Genomic DNA, 24847 nt, shown 5'->3' on the forward strand with positions numbered 1-24847 from the left:
CTTGGGGCCAGTGAGGGTTGGATTTTCTATTTTGCTATTTGCAAACTCAACAGAAACCTTACTATCTCATCCATCCTCCTGCTCCTGGAATTCATTCTTACCCATACCTGTGTTTTGAAAGGCTGAGGCCTTTTCTCTCTCTCTCTCTCTCTTCTTTTAAGTATTGCTCTGTAGGACTATTTATTACCTGATCATCTGGAAAATCAAATTTCACTTGAGCCACTGGAATATGATATTTAGATCATGAGGAGGTAGCTTGAAATAATTAAGAAGGTATTGGGCAGTGTACTAGGAGTAAAGTGTGGAAGCATTTTTTGATGTGGACAAAGTAAAAGACCGCTTGTAGAAATGAGGAAATAGCTAAAGGCAAAAGAAATTAAGGAAATTGTTAAGGAAGCTAAGGATAAGGACTGTTTTCATGTGGCTGTTGCTAAAAGTGATGTTGGCAAAAAAAAAAAAAATCTGATATAATTATCTGAGAAAGCATTATTTATTAGGAATTAGCACATTAATTGGAGAAGGCAATGGCAACCCACTCCAGTACTCTTGCCTGGAAAATCCCATGGACAGAGGAGCCTAGTGGGCTACAGTCCATAGGGTCGCTAAGAGTCGGACACGACTGAGCGACTTCACTTTCACTTTTCACTTTCATGCATTGGAGAAGGAAATGGCAACCCACTCCAGTGTTCTTACCTGGAGAATCCCAGGGACGGGGGAGCCTGGTGGGCTGCCGTCTATGGGGTCGTACGGAGTTGGACACGACTGAAGCGACTTCGCAGCAGCAGCAGCAGCACATTAATTACCACAAATATTATAATCTAAACAAATTATATTCTCCTTTTTTAAAATGGCAGGTTCTGTACCAAATCTTGCATATACATGATTTGTAATCACCCAAATTAAAAGAATTGTTCCCCCCCCCTTTTCTTTCTTTTAATTTGAAAAAAGTATAAAAAGTACACATGCCTTTAAAGATGATTCATATTACTCTTAGGTTCCTTTTTCTCCTTCACATACTCGATTAGGTTATACGTCAAATGAAGTTATAGAAGAAAATCTACTGAGGGTTAGAATATATCTTTTTTGTCTTCTTTTGGGAAATAATGCATTTATTTTCATTATAGGAGTTCAAATCATTAAAGTAGATAGCTATGATTTAAATTGATGTGAGTAAAGTTTAAGGGTAAGTTTTATATCTACCCTGTAAATACTAGCTGTACCTTAATGACCAAAAACAAAACAAACAAAACTTGCCAAAGCTCCATCTCAGACCAGTTAAATGGGAAGTCAGAGGGATGACCAATTTCTTTTTCTTTTTCTACCCCAGTGATTCTAGTGTAAAGTTAGGATTGAGAATCACTTCTCTGAACCAAATATTTATATATTGCATGAGCTCTTAAACTTCTTGTTTTAAGTTTTAATTTTAAAAATGTCATTTTTCCCAGTTTGAAGTCATAAAAATAGATCTACTTAGAATGAATGAACTGATTCATACTAGAGGTAGTTCACTGTCTGACTAAAGTTCAGCAACAGTCTATGAAGAATCATAAGAACATTGTAAGAGTACCTCTGAAAGGTGAAAATGATGACATCAGCAGATAACCTACAGCCTATTGTACCTTGGGTAAGTCCTTCAACCTCTCTGAGTCTCAGTTACTGATGATATAAAAGGGAAGTTGATCCAGTGACTCAAGATTTTTTTCCAGTTCCATTTAATCCACGATGCTTGGTCATCGACTAGTAAGTTTGAGTCACTTAAATCTTATTGGTGGCCCACCAGCAGCAGAATGAAAAGATTTTTTGTTTCTGTTTAAGGAACTCTAGATATTGCCTTGGAAATAATGAAGGAAGTTCAAGGACCATTTATCACTTTGTTAAGCCCTTTAGGAGGGATGGAAACCATTCATTAAATATGCTTACTAATTGGTTACAAGCAAATGTGTCAGCAATTCTAAGTTGATGAGTGTTAGTTAGCCAGTGCTTTTTTCCTGTAAGATATATAAATAGACTAACAAGAAGATTAACTTAAGCACCAATGAAGTGAGGGGATTCAAATCCCTTAAAAAATATGTCAAAATTATAGATCTGTATGAAAGTTGAATGTTTATCAAACTGGAAGCAACTCCATCTTTTCTCTATTTATCCCTAACTAATCTTTGTTTATCTTCTTTTTACTCCCTGGAATGTTCTTCTCCTCCACCAGTTGAAAACCTACCAGGACTTTGACATCTAGCTCAAATGTTGCGTCACCTATGAAAACTTCTTGAGCCACCCTACTCAGGATCCATTTGACATCTGCTTTAGATGCTCTAAGCACTTAAAAAAAAAAAATCTCCTTTCAGTCATTTGCCATGTTTCTTCCTCTGTAGCTTGCTGTGCATTTGTATTTCTTGATTATGAAACTGTAAACTCCTTGAGAGCAGAACACATCTAATTCATTTTTTCATCTCCTCAACATGTGTGTACAGTGCAGGACCTATAATAGATGCTCAATAAATGTTTGGTGAAGTGAATCGATAAAAGCTGTCACTTGGTTCATCTTTTCTTAATCTTGAAAAAATTGGAAGAGGCTTTTTAAAGTACTTAAAAACAGATCTATTAAAATTGTGTATTTCATTAAAACTGAAATTTCTATATTCTTTAATCACGAAAGACTTTATAATCTTATAATTCTGAAAAATAGTTGTATAATTATATACCCAAAAAAGAGCTTATAGTCATTTGTTCTGTTTTCATATCTCTGGATACGAGAGCGTTAAAGCTATTTTATAAAAGCAGAACATTATAATGATATGTAATAAAAATCTGCAACCAATTTCAATTATAGGCAGTAGCACATGACTTCCAATCACATATGCTTTTCAGATATGCTTTACCTATTTAAATATTTTTGCTTTCGTGTTTGTAGTCAGAAAAATTTGAGGGTATCGAATCATAAAATATTAGGCACGGGGACTTCCAAATCAACTTCTTGCCAACATAGGGTTGATTGGCACTTGGTTATTCAGCCTTTGGTTGAACATGGGAAATCAGCACCTCCTAAGGCCTTTCTTTCTATTTTGTCCTTTCTCAGATAAATAGGCATTGTACAAATATGTGCCTGGCAGTACTCAAAACAGATTTCCTTGGTAACATGATGGTATTTAGGGTGCTAAGATATGAGATGCAAACTAGCTGATTTACAATTAATATGATAACTTTCATTGATGCTGTAGTTTGTAAATGCCTTTGATTAACACTTTAATTGACATACTTTTGTTTCATATTTAGTGTTGGATGCTAGTCATTTATTTTGTACTAAATACTGGGCTGCAGACAATTTAGCTGGAGTTACCCCAGTGACCCTGTCTTCTAGTGGTTCAAATGTATTACCGCTCAGTTTGTGTATTTGTGGAAGGGTCAGTTTATTTCTTAAACCTGTCACTAATGTTACAACATATAGCATTACAAAATTTTCTAAGGGAAATCCAATTTGAGCAAATGTTGAAATTGTAATGTGTTAGTCAACAGTATTTTACAAAGTCTCTCTTTTATATTTGTGTATTTGAACCTAAAGATAGATGTACCAGAGAAAAGTACCTGTTCACATTGCTGCATGAAAGAACTCAGAAAAAACAAAGGCTCTATTGTCATACTTCTAAAAACACAGTTTTACTAAGGAAACCTATAACCTTTAGTGAAAGCTCACTGGTTTTCTTCTAATATGGACTCTTCAAATCTGAAAAGTTCTAGATGCTATCTTACCACTTAATATTGAAATCTAGGTTGATCTCATATACTCCATGTAAGAGAAAATATCTCCAGTGCTGATTGTTAAACCTGAATTATTACAAAGATACACTGTTACGTGAGCCACAGGGAACAAATGTTGTTTAGTCAATTCCATGAAAACAACTGCACCTTCAACAAAGAGCTTCAATAGTAAAGAAGTGTAGTACATTAGAAGTAGAATAATAAAGATTGTGAAACAGTAGGTGAAAAGTAGCAAGAGTGTTTTTGCAGTTTGACTGCAATAATCTCTTTAGTTCTTTTAGTTAAATTAGCTTTTCTGGAAACCAGTAATCTCCAAGCAAGTTAAAATTGCTTAACTATAAATTGAAATCCATAAGGTTGAGAGGAACGACTATGAATTATAAAACCTTTATGATGGTGGCTTGCCAACAACCAAACTAAATCAAGGGAGGATTTAAAAGACATAGGCTTAAAATTCTGCCTGATTAAAATCAGGAAGTTGGGGGATTTTAAACTAAATAAGAAATACCCATGCAGATTCTTCACATCTAAAATGTCAGCCATGTTTCCGTAGTCTTCTCATAGGAAAAAAAAGGGTGATTCCCCAGAGAGGGTAGTAATGTATGTTGATGGTCACTAAATATGAGCCGTGGTTAAAAGTCACGGTCAATAGTTTCTTTTGTTGCTATTCATTTTTTTTTTCCTTGCCCTCATAAGCATAACTGCCAGCTGTTAATCATTGAATTTTTTGTTAGATCTACACATGGCAATTCTTGAAGAATGTGAAGCTGTAATTGTCCTTTTGGCTTAAAATCGGAAATAAAATTATTTCAGGTGAATACAGCTCTGTGCTTGTATATGTATGAGTATTCGGAAGAGAAACCTATGAAAGAGTTGACAGCATTGATAGCTCTTTCATTCTGAATGGGCCAGTTAGTAGCGCCATACAGATACCATCTAAGTGAGCCAATTTAAATCTCTCCAAATTCTTAACTAAGTGGCCCAGGTCTATCTGAGAGGTGGTAGTTATTTGTCCCTTAGGTGATCCATTCTGGCATGATATTCAGTAAACAAGATTTATGAGGAATTAATTAAAACTGAATTAGTTAAAATTGAAATTGGATATTAAAGTATATAGTTCCCCCTAAATTGACTTGGATACATTTGTCAGACATGCATGAAAAGAATTTTTAAAATAGATTCTTTGCATTAGAATAAAGCCTAGTCACAGATGAGCCAGTTAAAATTTGCTCGCCTGATAGGATTGTTTTCCTTGAATGACTGGCCACACCTTCTTTTAGCACTCCCCTCTTTGTCCAGGGTTTAGTCTCATCATGCACATGTCCTTGAAGAAATGTAGCATCTTTCACAAGATTTTGTACAAGTGAAATCAGATACCAGTTTTTATTGCAGAGCTGAGCCTACAAATGTTTCTCTTTAAAGACGTTTTTAATAGAAACAGTAAGGTATAAATCATTTAAGCAATTACCTGGACATTGTGGAGATGGGGCTTGGCTTGTTCTGTAGCCCCAGATGTTTCCAGATTCCAGTAATAACTCGGCCCAGATATTTACAGCTTAATTTTCTGTGCATGTGCACTTGTCCACAAATGGCTCCTACTTCCCATTTTCTGTTGGACAACTGGGCCACTTAGAGGTACAGAAAGTGATTTCAGCGTGGGTGGTGACAAACATTAATGGTTATAATAAGTTGCTTCTGGAAACTTTGATCACTTAAAAAAATAAGCTAATTCTTAGAGGATTTTATACTAAGAAATAAATTATTAAATGGCATTTTCCTTTACAGATGGAGGTGGGGGGAATAACGTCTCCCCATCCCTCAGAATTATATTCAGCCTTGATCTACTGTGTGATAAAAGTAATTTTTTTTTTTAATGTGTCTTCTGGCACTGGTTGAGTTATCATGCAGGCTGCTAGTTTTCTTTGCATTACTACTCCACAGTTTCTCTTGTTCTTACTAGAAACTAAACAAATGGAAAATAATGATTGGTAACCATCTGCTGTGCAGAAACTTCACATAGAGCAGTTAACTCTATTTTATAAAACAAGACCAAATGAGTGAATTATACTGTTGCCAGTAAATAGCAACATGAAGTAGAGCGTTCCTTTGGACAAAGCAGGAGCATAGGGAGCCAGCATTTATTATGGGAAGTCAGTTGGGTGGGCTGTGGGGTTGAATGTGGTCCAGGCATTTATATGTGTGTGGGTGTGTGTGTGTGTGTGTACTGCACTGTGTGAAGAGAATGGTGGTTTCCTCTCTACCTGTACCTCGTGTCTCCATTCTTGCCCTCATAATTCCAATCAAGTGAATCAAAGCAATGCATATGCATATAAATCAGTTCAGTCACATCGTCCTACATCTTTTTGTTTGCTTAAAAAAGTCAGAATCCGTAAAGCCATAGAGAATAAAGATTTATAAAAGTATGTAGGCTTCAGATCGGAATCGTGTTTTTTTCCTCACCTATACATATTATAATGACTAGAGGCTAGCCAGTTGGGCTTTAAATCATTCTCTGGTCTTATCCTTTGCCTAAAGAATACTGGGAATCAGATTGAGTATATGTCCAAAAGATATTGACAGGCAATGATTATTCATATAGTTGCTGTTGAAGTATGCATGCTATATTGAGGGAGGACATGTAATGGAGTAGACAGAAGCAAGTGGTTACAAAGAATTTATTCAAATGGACCAGGTAATACTTGATTTTATAGGTGTCCATATAATCAATCAGTCTCTTTCTCTCTCCCTTTCTCCATCTATAAAACCTGTTTATCAATGTACTTAGACATTCAAAACATACATATTCTCTCTACCTTTCACTTACTCGATACTGGGGTTTTGCCATACAGCAAGAAAAGTTGTTTAAAATGGGCAGTATATTGAGTTCAAAGGACCCATACAGTTCATAAATTCTCTGGTGTCTACTGGATTTTTCATCAGGGAGACTTCCAATAAAAATGATCTATTTTAGAAATAATATTGTTTAGTAGGTTGAAATGTGGTGTAATAAAATTAGACCTTCAGTCTTCTAAAGTTACTACTTAGATGGCACCCTTGGGATGGTAAAATGGCTGTATAAGCAGATGAATCAGACAGCTCCACTGATGGGTACATTTGTCAGTCTCTGTTACAGATATAATATATTCTTATATCTGTAATCCTGACACTGTTACATCCAAATGAAATCAACATGAGGTTGTCATCTTTAAGCAAATATGTTAAGTGTTGTCTTTTGTGCTTTGGATTTGAAAGAAAGGGGCCCAGGGGAGGCCGCATCATGCAAATGGAACAAATCCCATTTCTTCTGAGCTGTGCTGTTTTCCCCTCCATGGCAGCTGGCTGTGTTATCTTTGTGTGTTTCTCTGAGTGCTGACAATTCTTTCAGTGATCTAAGTTAGGGCACATTAGAAAGTGGAAGCAGCTGTCTGTCGCTATACTGAGAGACGTGTTTGCTCTACTGCAAAGATGAAGGACCATGAATCCTTGACACACTCCCCCCTCTCCCCCCTGTACTTTCCAACATGATCAACATTCAGACGCACAGATTGTCTGCTTGGACAGTTTTTTGTTCTGACTGACAGCATCTGGCATAGACAAATTTAAAAATACATAGCATGCCATGCTTGGAATTGGAACATCCCTTCTTTATTAATCTTCTCATTTAAACCATTCATTTACATTTCAAGAAAGGTTACAGCTTGATATGGTTGAAACGTTGATTTTTAAATGAATAACCTTCTAATGAAATGTCTTGAATGAGTACCAAGCAGCTAGTGTTCATTAAAAATTACACCCGATTAACACGGCCTTGAGAGCCTGAGAGGAAAGGGATTTCTTATTGTTTTAATCCACAGTGCAATCCAGTGTTTACCTTTCTGGCACAAAGCGAATAGAAATGATGCCTGTACTTGCAACACTTGTGATATTGAACACAACTATGATATCACCCTTAAGCCGACAAAACACTTGGCCTTGTTTAATCAGCTTTCTTTCCCTTGGAAAACCCCTAGAGTGTTAAAAAAAAAAAAACCACCAAAATATGCCTCGTTCAGATCCTCTCTGTCTCCACATCCCACCTTCTCCCCAGCCCAAAATACTATGTCTCTATGCCCAAATCAGAAAAAAAAAAAAAAAAAAGACCGGTATGTTTTCAGATGGAAAAGTGGTAGAAAAATGCCTTTAGATTAAACATTCCCCCTGACCCCAGGATGGTGGATATACATTTGTTTGTCTGCATGACTTTAGTAATAGGAAAAAAAAGTGCAAAAATCACTCAATTTCTCTGCCTCTTGTCAACCCCTCCAACACACTCAACATTTCTTACCTATTTTCAATTCCACAGTCAACCTTAGCAACATGCTTGTCTAGCATTTATGTAAAAATAATATGAAAATTGACCATATCAGTCAGTCTGTAGGCTTTGAGTCCAGAGGTGGGGGTGGGATGGGGGAAGGAAGGAATCCTCCTTTCATCCTACATTCTAGACTTCTCATATCACTGCAGATTTCAGCTATCAGTACTCAACTGCCAGTGTGGCTGAAACAGTTCTAAGGGGTGTATGGAGGGAGGGCTGGTGCAGAATTATTATTTTCTGTTTTTAAAAAAACTGCTCAAGTGCTAGGTAGTAAATATGTAAAGCAAGCATGCTGGTTAACTTGGGAGAATAGGCTTCAGAGAGAAGTTCAATTAACAATTGTAGGCAGAAGAAGTGATGTATTTCTTCAGCACGTGTAAGGGGTCATTTGCTTTAGGATACATTTTGGTGAATTTGAGAGAAATAGATGCTGAAATAAAAATGAAAACAGATTACAGTTTCATATCAAAGGCACTTTTACATTCTTGGATATGAGGGGGAAATGACACATTTTACTCCATGGATTATATATTATTTTTAAATTTTGCTATTTTGTGTGTTGTGAACTTACTTCATTTAAACCATTCATTTAAATAAAATAAATCTTGGAAATTAATGTTATCTTTGAATCTAGAATCAGCTTATCACTTCACCCCTCAGCCTAGATCTGGGCTCTAGAAATTAAAGTGGACACTGTTTGGTTGCTGTTTTTCTTTTCTTTCTTTCTTTTTTCCCCCAAGAAACTAATCGCAAGGGATCAAATCACAGTATATCAGTTCCAGTATTTTGATTGCCAGTAAATGTTTTATAATTAACATTTTAAATATAAATTACTTCATTTGTTATTTTCCATTTTGATTTTTTTTTTAATGATCAGGTTTTAAAGGTGGTGTCAATGTGCATCTGTAAGCAAACTGGGAATGCTTTGGAATACACAATTCCCTTGTGTAAAAAGTCAGGTTTAGCAGTAATGCTTTTAATCTGGACTTGTACAGGATTCAGAAGCATCCATAGATCTGCTCCAGTAATTACCATACCCCAAGTGGCACTGGAAGAGACATTTGCCTAAAAACTTGATGTCTTCATTACGCTGTTTACATTTTAATTAGAAACATGAAAATTACTGATTCATACAGACAACTATAGTTTAAGTGGTTTCGTTTACCATCCAATAAATCATAAAAAAAAACCCACAGTTGGCATAAATAGTTTACTAGGAATCATTCATGGGAATAATGTGTTGGCACTATAAGCTGCTTAAAATATGTTTTTATTTTACCAGAGGTAGAATTTGCATATAAATTAAAGAATGGCATTTTAAGTTGACAGTCATTTATGCAGAATACCACCCACATGCAAATACATATATGGGTGGGTGTGTATACTTTCTGTGAGTTTATAGAGTTTTGCAGTATTGTGGATGTGCACATGTACCCAGCCTAGTCGATCAGTTGTTTGTTAAAATGCACGGCCTTTTTTAAAATCCATTCAGAAATGTGGGTGTTCTAAATCTGTCCATCCACAAACACATCTTTTATCTGATAGGTAATATCAACTTTGCACTAAGGAAAAATGTTTATTTGTTGTATGCATATGTCTCGAAAAGGAATTGCCGTTGCATTTGCTCTTTCCTTCCTCTTTCCTCTCTCTTTCATTCTCCCCTAATTTCTGCATGTACCTGTCAACACCGCTGCCCTAACATCGCTTCCACTCCAAGTGGCTAGACTGAAGCAGGGTGGCTGTCAGAGTCCATTCCTGAGTCAGCAGCACGACCATTGCCTGAATCTTGCCACAGTCACTCATCCAGTTTTCCCCTCCCCAGGGGACAAGTGTCCTCCTCATCAGTGAAGAGGAATGACCCTTCTGTCTGGCATGCTCAAAATCCCGAATCTCCCCACTTCAGTTCGTGAGTTCAAATCCCCCCTCCTGGATACAGGGCTGGGACTCCGGCTAATGACTGAGATGCAGAGGGTCAGCGCACTGGTGAGCTGGAGTGCTGAGGCATTGTGCAAGCTGAGTTGTACATTTTTCCCTTAAGTGTACAGACTCTTCGTCCCCTCCACTCCCCTCCCAAACCCTTTACTATAGATCAATATTATGCAAAAACGAGCCAGGAAGAGCTACAGCCATTAAAAGCCATTTTTCTTTTCCTCATCTTTGTTAGAAAGGTATTGACCATGGCTCAAGAAACCTCTTTTGTATTTTGCTTATTGTTTTGTAGTTGAACGGAAGCAGACAGTAAAGTTCGTATTTTAGGCCCATACTTATTTTACATTTTAGGCCCATGGGCTATAGGTAAAAATGAATTCTAAAAAATACTACATAGGAGGAAGAATCTACACATGGGTGTTCCACTTGAAATGTCAGCAGCCATGGTTTCAAACTTCTGAATGTGAATGTGTTACACTGAGGCCCCAGCTAACTGCATGATGCGATTTTCTGGGAATTCATGGGAATAAAAGGAATTCTCACAAGGTGGCTTCAGTTGATAGATTTGTGCTTCATTTCTGCATTTTTGGCGTGTCTTTTTTAAAGTTCTAGGGGGTTGCCAAAGTTTTAAGATGCTAATCAGTTATTTTGTGTAGTTCACAAAATTTTAGATTTTAATGAAAAATCATGAGGAATATTTTCACCGTCATCAAAGAAATTGGTCCAGGTAACCCGACTGAGACTTTTAAAAACAGTTCTTAATGCTTTGCAGTTACCGGGCAGAGTCCCTGAGCACATCACTTACCGGAGTAGTGAATTCATGGGCATATGCTCATTGGTTTGTTTGGCTATGCCTCTTTTTGTTGTGCGGGCGGGGGCAGGCAGGGCACTTAATAGGCCTCAGTATTTCCAAGAGGTGATTAGATCCAACAGTCGATGTCGGTAAGGACAGAAACATGCCGCTGCCTTGTACACGTGGCAAAATTCGAATAGTTCTGTGCTGTCTGGTAAATCCCGTCTGCTTTATGCAGTGTGGCCCGAAACAGTTGTGTGGTGAGGGAATTCTGGCTGCTGGCCAGCCATTGACTATGAGATCCTGGGTACCTGAGAGCTTATCAGGTCTTTCGCTTTGTAAAAGAAAAAAGTGATGAAAATGTTGGTAAACTGCCATGAAGGTTTAAGGCTGCTGGAACAAGGAGCCGTGTAATCAGATTGGAAAATGGAGCGCGGGATTCTCTGCATGGAGAGCAGCCGTCTGTGGACCCCGTGAGCTGCTGTGCGGGTGCCCGAGCTGACCACGTTATTAGCAAATCAGCTTGTTTGCGGCAGCAGCAGGGTGGAAAAGACCAGAGCTGGTGATGGTATGTAACGGAGGGAGAGCTCTTGCATGGCACAATCTCATCAGCTTGCAATTAGCTCGGGCTCTACAGTCACCTTCTTCATTTTCTGCTCCCCCACCCCACCCCCTTTGTGTTAATACCTTGCACTTTAAACAATTAAGTAAGGGAAGTAATCCTTCAAGCAAGTCAAAGCCATCCTTTAATTTTATCACCCTGCTGAAAAAGTATCAGGTGGTCCATTGGTCTTCATCAGATGCTGGAAATTCTCCGGCTCACTGTAGCATAGAGAGGGGCTTTAACCAACTGGTTTTTGAGATAATCTTTCACATGTCTTGGCAAGGGGGGCAGAAAACGGTATAGCATTCAAACTAGCATTGAAGTTAAAATTAATGTGAGGGGGCATTACAAGTACCTTTTGGTTTATATACAGTAGTGAATCTGTTTTATATTTTTAATAACCAGAGGCAGTCTGTGTGTGTGTGTGTGTGTGTGTGTGTGTGTAAGAGAGAGATCTGTGTGTATATATCTCATCTGTAAAATCCTTTCTGCTATTTATTTAGGCATTTCTATACAGCACCTTTCTGAAGGCTCTGATGACACAGCCACTTGTAGTGATAATTCCACTATTTCACCTTTAGCGAACTTGATTCACTAAGGTTTAAAAGAACAAGGATATCATTGCCGATCATATGTGTTACGTGTTAATCCTTTAAAATAAAATTCAGATCATGTGGGGGAGAGGTGAGAAGAGCATAGGTTTGCAAAATCAGTGTTCTAGTTTTATATATTACTTAATTCAAGGACAGCGACTTCTTAGATACTGCTTAAAAAAGACTTTATCTAAATAAAATATATCTTATAATAATATTACTTAAGCTACCTTATATCAGTTTATCTCTTCCAGAAAGCTTCTGCTAAAATATTATCCATGATATGGTATGGTTTATTAGCAGTTTGTCATAAGATAGAAAATGGAAATTATTTCATGAATGTTTCCTTTAGAAAGCAGCATAGAGAATGATAATGTGAATTTGCTTTTAATGGTTATTAAGGGATTAATTGGAATATTTTAAGTGCTTTTTCTCAAAAATAGTAAATTCCTTTCTGGGGGTCGTTTGTGGTAATAAAAATGAACAGTGATAATATTGTTGATGTTTGATTACATTAGTATCATATTTGAATTCTCTCCATGTTGTCAACATAAGAATTTATTTGCCCTTATTAAATGACTCAATAATACTGATAAACTCTGTCTTATTTTTCCCTTCAGAAAAAAAAAATAGCAATTTATGACCAATCGTTTGGATTCAGGATTTTTTTTTTTAATTTAACACAGAATTCAGAAAGGTTAACTGTTCATGTACTAATGCTGTGTGAAAGAGAACATGACTTCTGTTTTGCTATACTTATTTGATTGTATGTCTTATTTTTGTCTTTGGAGGAATGAATTGTTTGATAGAGAATGAGAACAGGTAATACAAAGTGCATTTAAACTTAGGTAAGCTTCTAAGTTTGCCTAAGGGTTTTGCTGGTGTTGCATCAATGTGTTCTTTTATGTGTGTGTTTTGAACTTTTTTTGTCTTTAATTAAAAAACTGGATTAAAAGAAACATACATCATCTACACACATCTTATGCTGCAGAGATTCACTTTATATTCTTTTAGAGGACAAACTCCATTAGATATGCACTTACTGTACATTGGATTGTAAATCTTACAATTTAATGGTAATTCAGTGAGCAGTTATTGCTTCAGTGGCCTTTTTTCTTTCTTTTTTGTCCCATCTCACTTGTGAAATAGGGTTACCCTTTACAAGTGTCACATCCATAGATTCATCTTTTGTACTTTGTAGTTGTTCCTGGTGCATCATTCTTAAGTTTAAAAAAAAAAAGGCAAAGCAATGATGGAGGAACCATGTGGTGGGTAAGGAGTGTGAGAAGTGAATGTGTGTGTGTGTGTGTGTGTGTGTACAGCAGGGGGAGGTGTATAGAATGAGGGGTATCATACTCAATGCTACTGAAAGAGACAGACAGAGACCCAAAAAGATACAGGAACTCTAGCAACGGAATACCCAGGACTGTTAGCATCAGTCTAATAGATTAATGTCTTTTTCTAAATATGCATTTCCTCTAATCTCATTCTCAATCTAATGTTTAGTTTTCCTTAACAGATTGCATTCTGCACTCACGTTCCTGGAAGTAGAAATGATATCTGATTGGTACAAGTCTCTTTTCCTTACTTACATTGTTAATATTCTTATCCTTTTTGGACATTGAAATACTTCTTTTTTGTAGAAACAATATACACATTCATAAAAAAAATTATAAAGGGATTCTCCTTTTGAAGATAATGAGTTCTTTTCAGGAACTGCAGGTTACATGGCGCACAAATGAGCTCTAAGTGGGGGGATTTAAAGTCCTGCTACAGCATTTAATTTCTTGAGGAGAGGAGTTCAGTTCAAGGTTAGCCTGTTATTGTGGCACTGGCAACTACTTCTCGCGTCCCTGTTCTTCTGCCAGCAGTTCTGCACAAAAGACAGTCATTTTTATTTAATACGCAGGGAGGTATTAATCATTGCAGTATTTTCTTGCAAAAATTTATCTTATCATATTCATTGTTTCACTACCCATGACAATAATAGGTGTTTAATTACTCAATAAGAGGCACTTATAGATTCCATTTTTCCTGTGAGCTGGACAAATGGTATTGATTTTGTACTTTGATGCAACATGAAACTGTATTAAACACAATTAGAATTCCAAGGCTGGTAAAATGTACATTTGTTATGGTAACTGGACTTGCTTTGAGGATCGGCAAGCATCTTCTAAATCAGGCGATGCCTTTGGTGTAAAAAGGATGTTTGATTTTTATTGCTGCTCTGTGGTTAAATTGAATGCTCTTTTTTTTCCCTTCATGTTGTGTGAATGTGTGTATGCACGTGCACAAGTGTGTAGGTTTCAGTTTTAGTGGAGCAATAAAGAGTTTGTATGAAATGAAAAGATTTGAAGTGGATGGTTCTTTGTAGTCAGACAAACCATTGTGTACAGGTGAACACTGCCTCTGTGTAATCTTGTAATTGTGTCTCTTGAGCTAATGCTCTAGGTCTTTATTTTACCAATAAATAAGTTATTACCTGGGGTGAGGGTGGGAACTGTACGCGATGAAATGGCACCTTCATCTCATGCTGGATTCTGGTTTACTTCCTTTTAAGGTGATGAGGAAGACCTCCAAATCCCTGTTGTGTCATAAGTTAAACATTGGGTTTTGTTAAAATTGGAGCTAAATCAAACCTTTCATTTAGCTGACACTGTTATGTCACAGTCAGGCAGCGTGAGATCTTGCGTAGAACTAAGCTCAGTTCTGTTCTGTAGCACTAGTGCAAGTCGGCCTGGGTTTTGCTTTCTCTTGCTTTTCACAAACACGTTTCCACCTGAAGCTGGTACATCTAAAAATTCTAAAACCGTAATTTAAGAGGACTCTCTTTTTCAGTGTGTTAATTGCCTATGATTTTCAGCTCCATGCAGATTTATTTCCTGTGGAGGAAGGTCATTTAGCCTTACCAAAATAAAAAGCAAAATAAACCAAGGACAGTCCAGAGGTTGCTTAATCTTCATATTTTTCACTAATGTGTAGCTTGTATACTTGCTAAATCTTCCTTTGTATTTCTAAGCACTGTAGACCTCCAAACTGGAATTTCAGTTTTGGAGAATTGTATGAATGACTGTTAGCCTCAGGAAATGTAGAGGTTGCTCACTGGCACAATTGCTTTCTGCATCAGGGGGATATTTTATTATCAGAACTCTAATGATTACTGCTGGAACATTAATTGATCTCACTGCTTTGGAACAGAATTTTAAAAATTTGTGTAGCAGGCACACAACTGTAGGAAAGATTCTACGAGTACTTCTCATTTGCTTCATGCTACAGAGACAGTTGCAGTCAGTGTGTTAGTTTTAATCGAACATTCTTTATTCAGTTAATATTTGTATTGTTATTTTCCTTATGGGCTATCATATGACAGCATATGTTAGCATTTTGTAAAGCAGTGAGAAAATAAATATAAATAACAGTTTACATCTGGCCTGTGTGTTTCTTTCTTTTTTTTTTTTTTTTCTTGTCCTCCTGGAACTTCCAAGAGTGAGAGAAAAAATAAATTGATAGGCCTGCCCATTTTAAAACACTATTCTATTTTTTGCTCATAGATATGAGAAGAAAAGCCAACTGTGATTCCAGAAGCATGTGGTGTGTGTTTATTTTGCTTTATTGGGGCTGGGCACATACTGGAAAGAGGGGTTTTCTGTGCTAGTGGAATCTGAGGTCTGTAAAGCCCTGTGCAGATAGATCCTCGATCATGTAGCACATTGCTCCTTGGGCTCAGCAGCTCAGTGGGGAATGTAGTTTTTAATGGGGAATCAAACTTTGGAGGGGATAAAAAGAATAGTAGTAGTTTCCAAACCTTTGACCTTTCTCCTACATATTACAACCAAGGTCTGGTTGATTCTCTGACTTTGGGTCCTGGGTGCCTAGCGATTGGTTTGTATCCTTTCCAAATGTACTGTTGTGTGTTTTATAGTTCTCCTTAGACAGATCATTTAATTATTGAGTAATGTGAGTGTAGTTTCAATTATCACATGTAATTAGCTAGTTGCAAAGTGGATTACGTCAAGAAATGGTATGAAGGCTGTTTCATGGCTAAGTATTACTTTTTGGGTATATTTTCGCTGCAAAGAAGAGTGCATGGTTGCTAAGGAGTATCTGGATTTGGATGGGGGCTGCACAGTTCACTTTCCTGCAAGGCAGATGTGTTCCGTCACTGTGTTTGCCAAGGTCCAAGTTGGGTGGTGCAAATGGAAATTTGGCTGAAGCCAAGTCCTCAGTATGGCACTTGGGTTGTGCGAAGACTGACACTCAAGTAGGAAGAAAGCCATCTCCATTTTCACAGTCCTTTTCCTCAAATATGGTTTTCCCTGCTGTTTATAGCCTGCTCACTCCTCTATTTAAAGTAGGAGCTGGGTCTGATGATCTTCTGATTATTTCTAGCTGTAAGGTTTTTGATTCCATAATGTCTCACGGCAATCATTCATACAGATAGTAATATCTGATCTGCTTTATTTTCTAGATGAGAATAGCAAAAATGATACCAAAAGTTGGTTATAATAGGTTTTATCTCTTATTAGCAAGGAGCTCAATCTCTCCTAGTGGGGGAAAGCTAGGTTCACAAAACTAATGCATTTTCTTCAAGCTTTACTTATGCTGGCATTAACATCAGTCACACCCATTCTGAATCAGTTGACCACGTATTTGACTAGGCAAGCCAGTCATTTCAACTCAAGGATCAACTGGAGAGACCTGAATAGAGGATATCTTGGAATCTTCAGGAGAAATCCGTTTTGAGAACTTTACATTTGTTATCTTGCCTTATAGAAACTTTCTACATCCCTGTGAACAATAAATATAGTCTGTATGCAGCGATAGCTTTTTAAGTATTTGTATCATAAGTAACTTCTGAAGCCCTTTAACTTTCTTCCTTTGGGACAACGTAGTCTTCTTTGTGGAAGCATTCATTGTCTCCAGTGTGTTAATACATCTACCTTCTTTTCCTTTTTCTGCCCTTGCAGAACTCAGCCTCCCTCCCTCCAAACCTCGACACTGCCCACCCTTCCCTACTGTCCAGCAGAGTCCTCCTAACCTTTCAGCTGTCTGAATAAAGAATCAATAAGACTATTAAAGCCATTTGGAACTTTTTAAAAAAGAGAAATAATATTTTAATTATTCCTGACATGCCAGTTTGAAGCCCATATCCTCCTTTATGACAGTTCAGTTTAGAAACTACATTGCTTCATTTCAGTAACTTTATTACCATTTGTCTCAGAGATTGCTGTTTCGCCTTGGCCACAGATTTCATCAGTTGCCCGGTTCACCTTTGTCCACACTATACTTGTGAAATGACCTCGTCCGTTAGTGCTTGTCAATAGTAAATTGCTATATTCTGCACCTAGAAACACACCAAATGACTACAACTCTTTATTGAATAACTGAGTTTATACTTAATTTTTTAAAATTAAAACTTAACTGAAATTGTCTTAATTACTGCTAATACCAATTAATTAAGGTGCTGGTTAGGGTTGGCTATTGCAGACGTCATTATTTTTGGTAGTAGGAATGATGAGCATGGAGTACTGTTCATGTTCTTATGATGAGAATGTTTTCTTTGGTGTTGCCCCCCTCTAATTTTCTAACTCATCTTCCAAAATGACAGTGTGAAATACTCAAGGTTCAATTATTCTGATGACATCATATTCATTTTCTTTTCAAGAATTCTCAGTGACTGCATCATCTCTTCGCAGAAGCTCTTTTTAAATGCTAAGAAATCTGTGCTCTTACAATATACAAAAATCATAATCAATATCAAAATGTGGCTTCCTTTCCTAGCAATAATTATTAAAAGAATCTTAAATATAATTTTGTTTTGAATAAATGACTGTAACAATGTATTGGGGAATACTCAAATTTATGATTATATCAAGACTAGATGTAACTCTGTTAAATACCTAATTTTCTTAACTATAAACTTATATTTTCACTGTAAAATTTACATGAAAAAGAAAAATAATGTCCACCTCTTTCCACAAATAGCTGAGCTCTTTGGTCTCTTTAGCAAAGCTTTTGCCATAAATAGGTCACTGTTACGTTGCCTGAAAATTAAGTTAAAATAAAAGAACAGTATTCTTGGAAATCTCATTTTTATGAAATTTATAATGATTACCAAATATTACTGTTACTTTCCAAATGTTGTTTGACATGTACTTAGCCGTGGCTGAATAATTCCATGAAGATTATTTTAATCTATGAAAATCACTTAAATTCCAGATTCTATCTTGTCTGGGTTTTTCATCTTTTTTGTTTTGTTTCTATATCTTTGAAATAACCTGGTATCAGACAGTTTCCCTACTAAAATAAAATGCAAAAATTTTTGAAGATAATACTTCTGACAGATAACCATGGTAAACCTGGTTGTTTTCATAATATTCTTAATGTCCTGAAATAAAAATGTTTGAAATTTTATTCCTAAATAGAAATTAAGAGCAATTGTATAATAATTGCATAATTGAATTGATATTAGCCAATGAAGACAGGAAAGAAGCGTTAAGATTTCTCCTTACAAATGCAACTGGTGTGATGCTACCATGCTGTGACATTCAGGAATATGAAAGTTTTCATTAGTTTGTTTATACCTTTGGGCGTATTTGCTATGTATATACACTTTTTGTTCGTTTAAAATGGAATCAGTGTTCTAGAAAAAATTTAATAAAAACATGTTTGGAAATGAAATTTTCTCAGATTTTCAGCCACAAAGATTTCCTCAGTGATGCACAATAGCTAATATGTCAGTGTTGCTTTTCTTCAAAGACCATGATAGTTAGGTTGCGTGGAAGCTTAGGACAGAATTCTTTCTAATCAAAAACATATGTAATCTAAATGAAGTTTGTTGGGAAGATATGCAGAGAGTAGTACTGTGAATTTTTAAATAGTATATTTTAGATTCACTTTACAAAAAGAAAAATTAGCATAGACTTAGGCTAAAATAAATATAACCATTTTCACCTGCTAGAATCATCTTGTTTAGGTTTATTTTACTAGATGGACTTAAATTGCTCAGTAAGTGCAATAGTCACATTTAATAGACAATCTTTGAATGGATTCTTTGTGCCTATTAATAGTGTCACAGTTTAAATAAAACTATTAAGCCGCCACCTTTTACATCTTTGGGTTTACCTTCTTGAATGTTTGGGGCAAAGGTTCAAACATTTCTTTTCATGTACATGATCAGTAGCTGCTCTTAATCAAAATCTAGTTCTTTAAAAAAAAAACTTGTTTACAAATAATGAGTAGAAATTACCAACATGGACAACTAGATGAATTGTGGGTTCAAGTTTACTGATAGATAAGTTCAACGTTAGAGCCATGAAGTGTAAAGTTTGTGTAGCATTTAACAAGCCTTGGAAGAGCATTAAAAGTAACTTATGTGTAATATGCAATACTAATAGAGCTTCACAGAACCCCAGAGGAAGCTGCAAATGTAATTCAGCATGCTTCAGGCTGTCTGAGATGTTGAGATTATGTTCCATGAAGACCAAAATAAGGTTTCAACAAGATTTTCTTGCAAGCATGTAAATTCTCCAGATGAGGAGAAATGAAAATATAGTTAAAATTCCAGCAGCTTAAAAACACACACATTTATAAGTGTGCTGAAAATAGATTTAAAGTTTTTATTTTCTTTGTAGTGGGTTGGCATATCTTAACTGGATTTTATGTTAAACCAATTAGGTTAAAAACCAAACATGTACATAGCATTTGTCACTGTATTAATGTGGAAAGATAAAGAAGAGAAAAAACCATTACAATACAAGATTTTGAGTGCTGCTTAAAAGTTATGAGGATCAATCTTGCATCATATCTGTTAGGATTAGTAAAAAGAGAAAATAACAAAACCCCAAACCAAAGAGTTTATTATACAGTGTTTTGTTTTTTGGAAGTGCCCCGCATTGTCTGTATAGGACTTCCAGGTGGTGCCAGGGGTAAAGAATCTGCCTGCCAATGCAGGAGACACAGGAGGTGTGGGTTCAATCCCTGGGTCAGGAAGATTCCCCGAAGACGGAAATACCAACCCACTCTAGTATTCTTGCCCGGAGAATCCCGTGGACAAAGGAGCCTGGTGGGCTATAGTCCATGGGGCTACAGAGTTGGATGCAACTGGCATGTGTGTGTGCACACACACACACACACACACACACACACACACACATACACATAGATATACATACACACATCGTGGGCCATAATTAAAAGTTTAAGAACTGAGTTCTACTATTATCTGGTAGCTCAGGAGGTAAAAACACAGCTTCTCTGGATCTCAGTGTTATTCTTCTTAAAATGGATAATCTGTATTGGAAGATTTCTAAATACTCTTCCAGCTTGAAAACACCCTGAGAACCTAAGTTTCATTTTACGAAGTTCCATTTGAAGAATTTTAAGTACGTGGAAGCCGTTTGTGCTTGATTTTTCTGTTGGATATCAGCTGTGCAACAGAGTGCTGACCCGTATGTTACTTCTTAGCCTCCAGGAGAGGGTTCCCATACTGTGGGCTGCAGATCTCTGAGGAATCTTGGACTTTTGCACAAAATCACGTGGGCACCAATATGCATTTGTCACGTGGGTGTTCTACAGGGCTTATGTATATATGTGCTATCTCTTGTGATTAGAATAAAAACATAAATCTGTTTAGAAATGTCACTGTGGTGTCACAGAATTCATTGTAGTTCTTAGTCATTATTTTCTCCATCATTGGATGCTAAAAGTAAAATCAATATCTTGAATCTATGAGGTTTTTTTTCTTTTTACTGTTAAAAAGGGTAGAAACCAGTAATTTGAGATGAACGTGTACTCACTGGGAGTACATTAATTGCTTGTAATGTAAACTATTAAGCATTACCCTGGAAATTGTACCATTAATATTTTTTTCAAGAGCTTTGGAATATTTTATTCCATTTGAACACCTAGTTAGGGTTATGGGTCCATTTCCTGTCAGAGTACTTGAAATATTCCATTAGCTTACTGTTAGCAGTTTTCTTATGAACTCCTTCTAATGGTGAATAATGACTGCCATTTGTTGAGCGTTTACTGGGTATCTTGTATATGTGTGTGTGTGTATAGTATGTGAATATTTTTTTCCCATTTCACAGATAAGATAATTAAGGCAAAAAGATTTTTAGGTATCTTGTCCGAGTCCTCATAGCCATTGGCAAGCATGGGAATCAGAATTGCCCTATGCAGCGTCATCAAAGCCCGCACAGTGACTGGGGCAGAAATTAATTTCAGGTTTAGCTTAACAGCACATATAGGTCCTGCAAGAAAATGCCTGCCAATACAGTCCATGTTCGGAAGCCCTGGTGTCATCCTCATGACAGAATTCCCTCTTTTGTGCCTCAGTTTACCCAACTTTGAGGTAGAGAAACATTTTATCGTTTAATTTTACTTTTCTTACTAGGATAATGTGTGAATTAGTTAATGCTTATAAAGAAGTGATTTGATGAAGGGAAAGCTCTATCTAAATGCTAAGTATTATTTATTATTCATGTAAGCATATTACTGTACCCTTCAATCACCTTTTTTTGGATGTTTCAAATGGGCAATTACTGTCTCTTTGTGTAAGGCTTTTAAATTTTTTAATTTAAATTAAAAGTTAATCTAATTTAGGAAAACTGCCAGCTGGAAAGGAACACAAATTTTTTTTTCCCTCTTCCTTTCCAAACAAAACAGCAATTCAAAATAGACTCTCTTTTAATATAGTAATGTGTGTAGGCTTTTCTGTGCTAGTGGTATTAGGAAGGAGGGCTAATTAGTAATGACTGCTTTGTGATGCTGGTAATCTATGTGTTAGGATTAGAGCTGATAATAGATCTGATTAGGTGGAATTAACTGATATTTAGAAGATTGGAGATTCCTTTGTTTATGAGATCTTCAGTTTGGGGGTACAATGTATAGCTGAAGTGGCTGAATCCTTGAAATCTAGTAAATATGGCTTTTCCACAATTCTTTGCCCAAATATGACTAGGGTCAGGAAGCAATGGGGGGTCATTTGAGCTCAAGAAGACCTTTAGTTCTTAAGACCTTACTAAGGAGCCCTACAAATAGTGAAAATCAGAGTTCAAAGATCAGAAATGTCAAGTGTGCTTTAAGGGGAAGACATATTTACCTCAGCTCTTCAGTTAACATCTAGCAGTCCTTGATCAGAAAATCCTTCTATAACTCTCGTTCACATGTGTGTTGACACAAAAGTAACTAGTTTTCCTTTTAAGACAGAAAGTGAAAAGTACCATAAAAGTATCATAAAAAAAAATCAAGTTTCCTTAATTCGCTCCTCCCACAAATTTACATATTCAACTTTCCTTTTAAAATAACCCATTTTAAATATTCCCTAGCACTATTAAATTTTAAGGAAGTACGCTTAGAAATCACAGTATTCCCTTGCAGAGTTTCAGTTGCCCAGCAATATCATTAAATCCTCTGGAGTGATTCCAGCCCCATAAAAATTAGGGACCCCTTTACATTGTTTCCATATTCAAATGGAAATCTTTTTGCAAGTTAGTAATTAAAGTATTTAACCTCTCTCTCCCTCCATTTATTAGAAAACTCTTTTTTCTTTATTTTTTCAATTACGAAAAACTGCTAAAGCCAATCATGCATTTATTTTGATAAACCGCTTGTAACAGTCTCAGCTAAATTCTGCAAATACAAAAAAAAAAAAAGCTAAATAATCACCCTGAGCAGATTTTGTAGAGACCTTACTCAACCTGTTCAGGGATAATTATGCCGAGCTTTTAGTATGGGGCAAAGGAAAACATAAAATTAAGGCATGAAAAAAAGTCTACCTATTTTGAGAAAATACTGGGATAATTGGTACTCTTTTTATTGCCATTTTATTATACAAAGATATTGTCTTGCCATGAAATATAGGTTTAGAGCAGTGAAATAGTACTATGTGGGGTTGAGAGAACTTCTGTGGTAGATGGATTGATTTAAAATGTAATAAAAATAGCAAATTGCTAAACAATGAATTGCTAAATAGTCAAATTAGAGTTCATTATTTAAATGACTTCTTTGTCTTTTCTTTTTAATCATATGATATTCATAATTGCTTTGTTTCTGACAAGTACACTATAGCAGCCTTTTTTCTTGTGTTCTTTTTCTTCTTTCATTTTTCTTTCAGGGTAGCTTTTGCTTTGGAGCTATGACCATAAACTTTTCTTGAGAAATGGAAACATCAGGAATGGTAGCGTCACATGCAAGGGCCTAGGAGAAACCTGCAGACAGAGTCACGATGTTGTAAATGGTGGTGATCTAAAATATGACCCTGATAATAGTTATGTGGTGCTTTGGAAATTTACCTCTTTGGTATATTGATTATAGGGGCATATCCTAGTTTAGAAGGTCCTGAGGCTTACACACATGGGGCTCTGTTTTAATGGCACCCCACTCCAGTACTCTTGCCTGGAAAATCCCACAGACAGAGGAGCCTGGTGGGCTGCAGTCCATGGGGTCGCTAAGAGTCAGACACGACTGAGCGACTTCACTTTCACTTTTCACTTTCATGCATTGGAGAAGGAAATGGCAACCCACTCCAGTGTTCTTGCCTGGAGAATCCCAGGGACAGGGGAGCCTGGTGGGCTGCCGTCTATGGGGTCGCACAGAGTCAGACACCGCTGAAGCGACTTAGCAGCAGTAGCAGTAGCAGAGGCTTACACACATGGGGCTCTGTTTTAAAGATAATAGTACAAACTAAAAATAAAAAAACTAGGTACAGGTGTTGGAAGGGGCCAGTGCTGATGAGGATCACAAACTTCAGGATCATTAAGCTTCACGGTAGACCTGCCTCTTCTGATTTCATATATGATAACTGAGAATGGGTATTTGAATTCTTCATTTTGATCAGATTTGTTAGAATTTGTTTTCATAGATATTCATGCTTGAGAGGACAGGATTCTCTTTTTAGAAATGTTAGTAAGCAGTACTCACTGTATTCCTGACACTGATGTTAAATATGACAGGGATTGGGAGTGAGTTTATAAAATTTGAATCAAAATTTAAAAAAAATAAAATAAAATTTGAATCAATCATTCCCAACAGTTTATAAACTGTATGCTTCTATTGATAAACTGTGCTTACACCTGAAGGTGCTAAACTCTGATTAAATACTGAATTGTGTGGAACTCATATTAAAGAGGGCTTCTCTGGTGGTTCAGCTGGTAAAGAATCTGCCTGCAATTCGGGAGCCCTGGGTTCGATCCCTGGGTTGGGAAGATCCCCTGGAGAAGGGAACGGCTACCCACTCCGGTATTCTGGCCTGGAGAATTCCGTGGATTGTATAGTCTATGGGGTTGCAAAGAATCAGACATGACTGAGCGACTTTCACTTCACTTCATTTCATATTAAAGAAGTCATGCAGAAAAAAAAAAAAAAAAAAAAGACCAGAACAGTCTTAAATTGTTGACATTAATAAAATTAATTAAGGCAGGGAAATTTTGACTCATGTTGAGCAATTCTTGTGGGAACCGAAAAGCTTCAGTAAAGGAGCCTTCCTGTAGTTGCCTTCATTCCCTCAGTGTTATGGCCCTAAAGGGGCCTCCCACTTGCCTGCTCTCAGTCTGCTTGGTAGCCTATCAGCAGGGCTTCTTATACCAACAGAATAGATCCTCTTGTAGCACTTTGGTTTCCAGGGGATCATCAGCAAGTGCTCCTGATGGTATTTTCACACTTGTAGCTTCTAGTTGGACAGGCATTCATCTTTGGTAGTTGTTTTGTGTACATGAGTTCTCTTGTGTCTAGGATATGCTTTGGTTTTTTTGGCCACACCATGCAGTATGCAGAATCCTAGTTCTTAGTTCCCCGACTGGAGATTGAACCTGTGCCCA

General features: G+C 36.7%; 1 protein-coding gene across 4 annotated transcripts in view; it reads left to right on the forward strand.

Moving 5' to 3' along the window:
- Positions 1-24847, forward strand: part of FIGN (fidgetin, microtubule severing factor) — a 129571-nt gene that overhangs the window by 10608 nt on the left and 94116 nt on the right. The window contains exon 4 of one of the 4 annotated variants that reach the window (XR_006547706.2): positions 1446-18707. The exons of the other annotated variants lie outside the window; for them this stretch is intronic. The gene's annotated coding sequence lies outside the window, so the exon portion shown is untranslated. Of the gene's footprint in view, positions 1-1445; positions 18708-24847 lie in introns of those variants that run through there. 4 annotated transcript variants of the gene reach the window in all.

Source organism: Bubalus bubalis, chromosome 2 (genome assembly GCF_019923935.1).
Source record: "Bubalus bubalis isolate 160015118507 breed Murrah chromosome 2, NDDB_SH_1, whole genome shotgun sequence".
In the NCBI taxonomy this organism is placed as follows: Eukaryota; Metazoa; Chordata; class Mammalia; order Artiodactyla; family Bovidae; genus Bubalus; species Bubalus bubalis.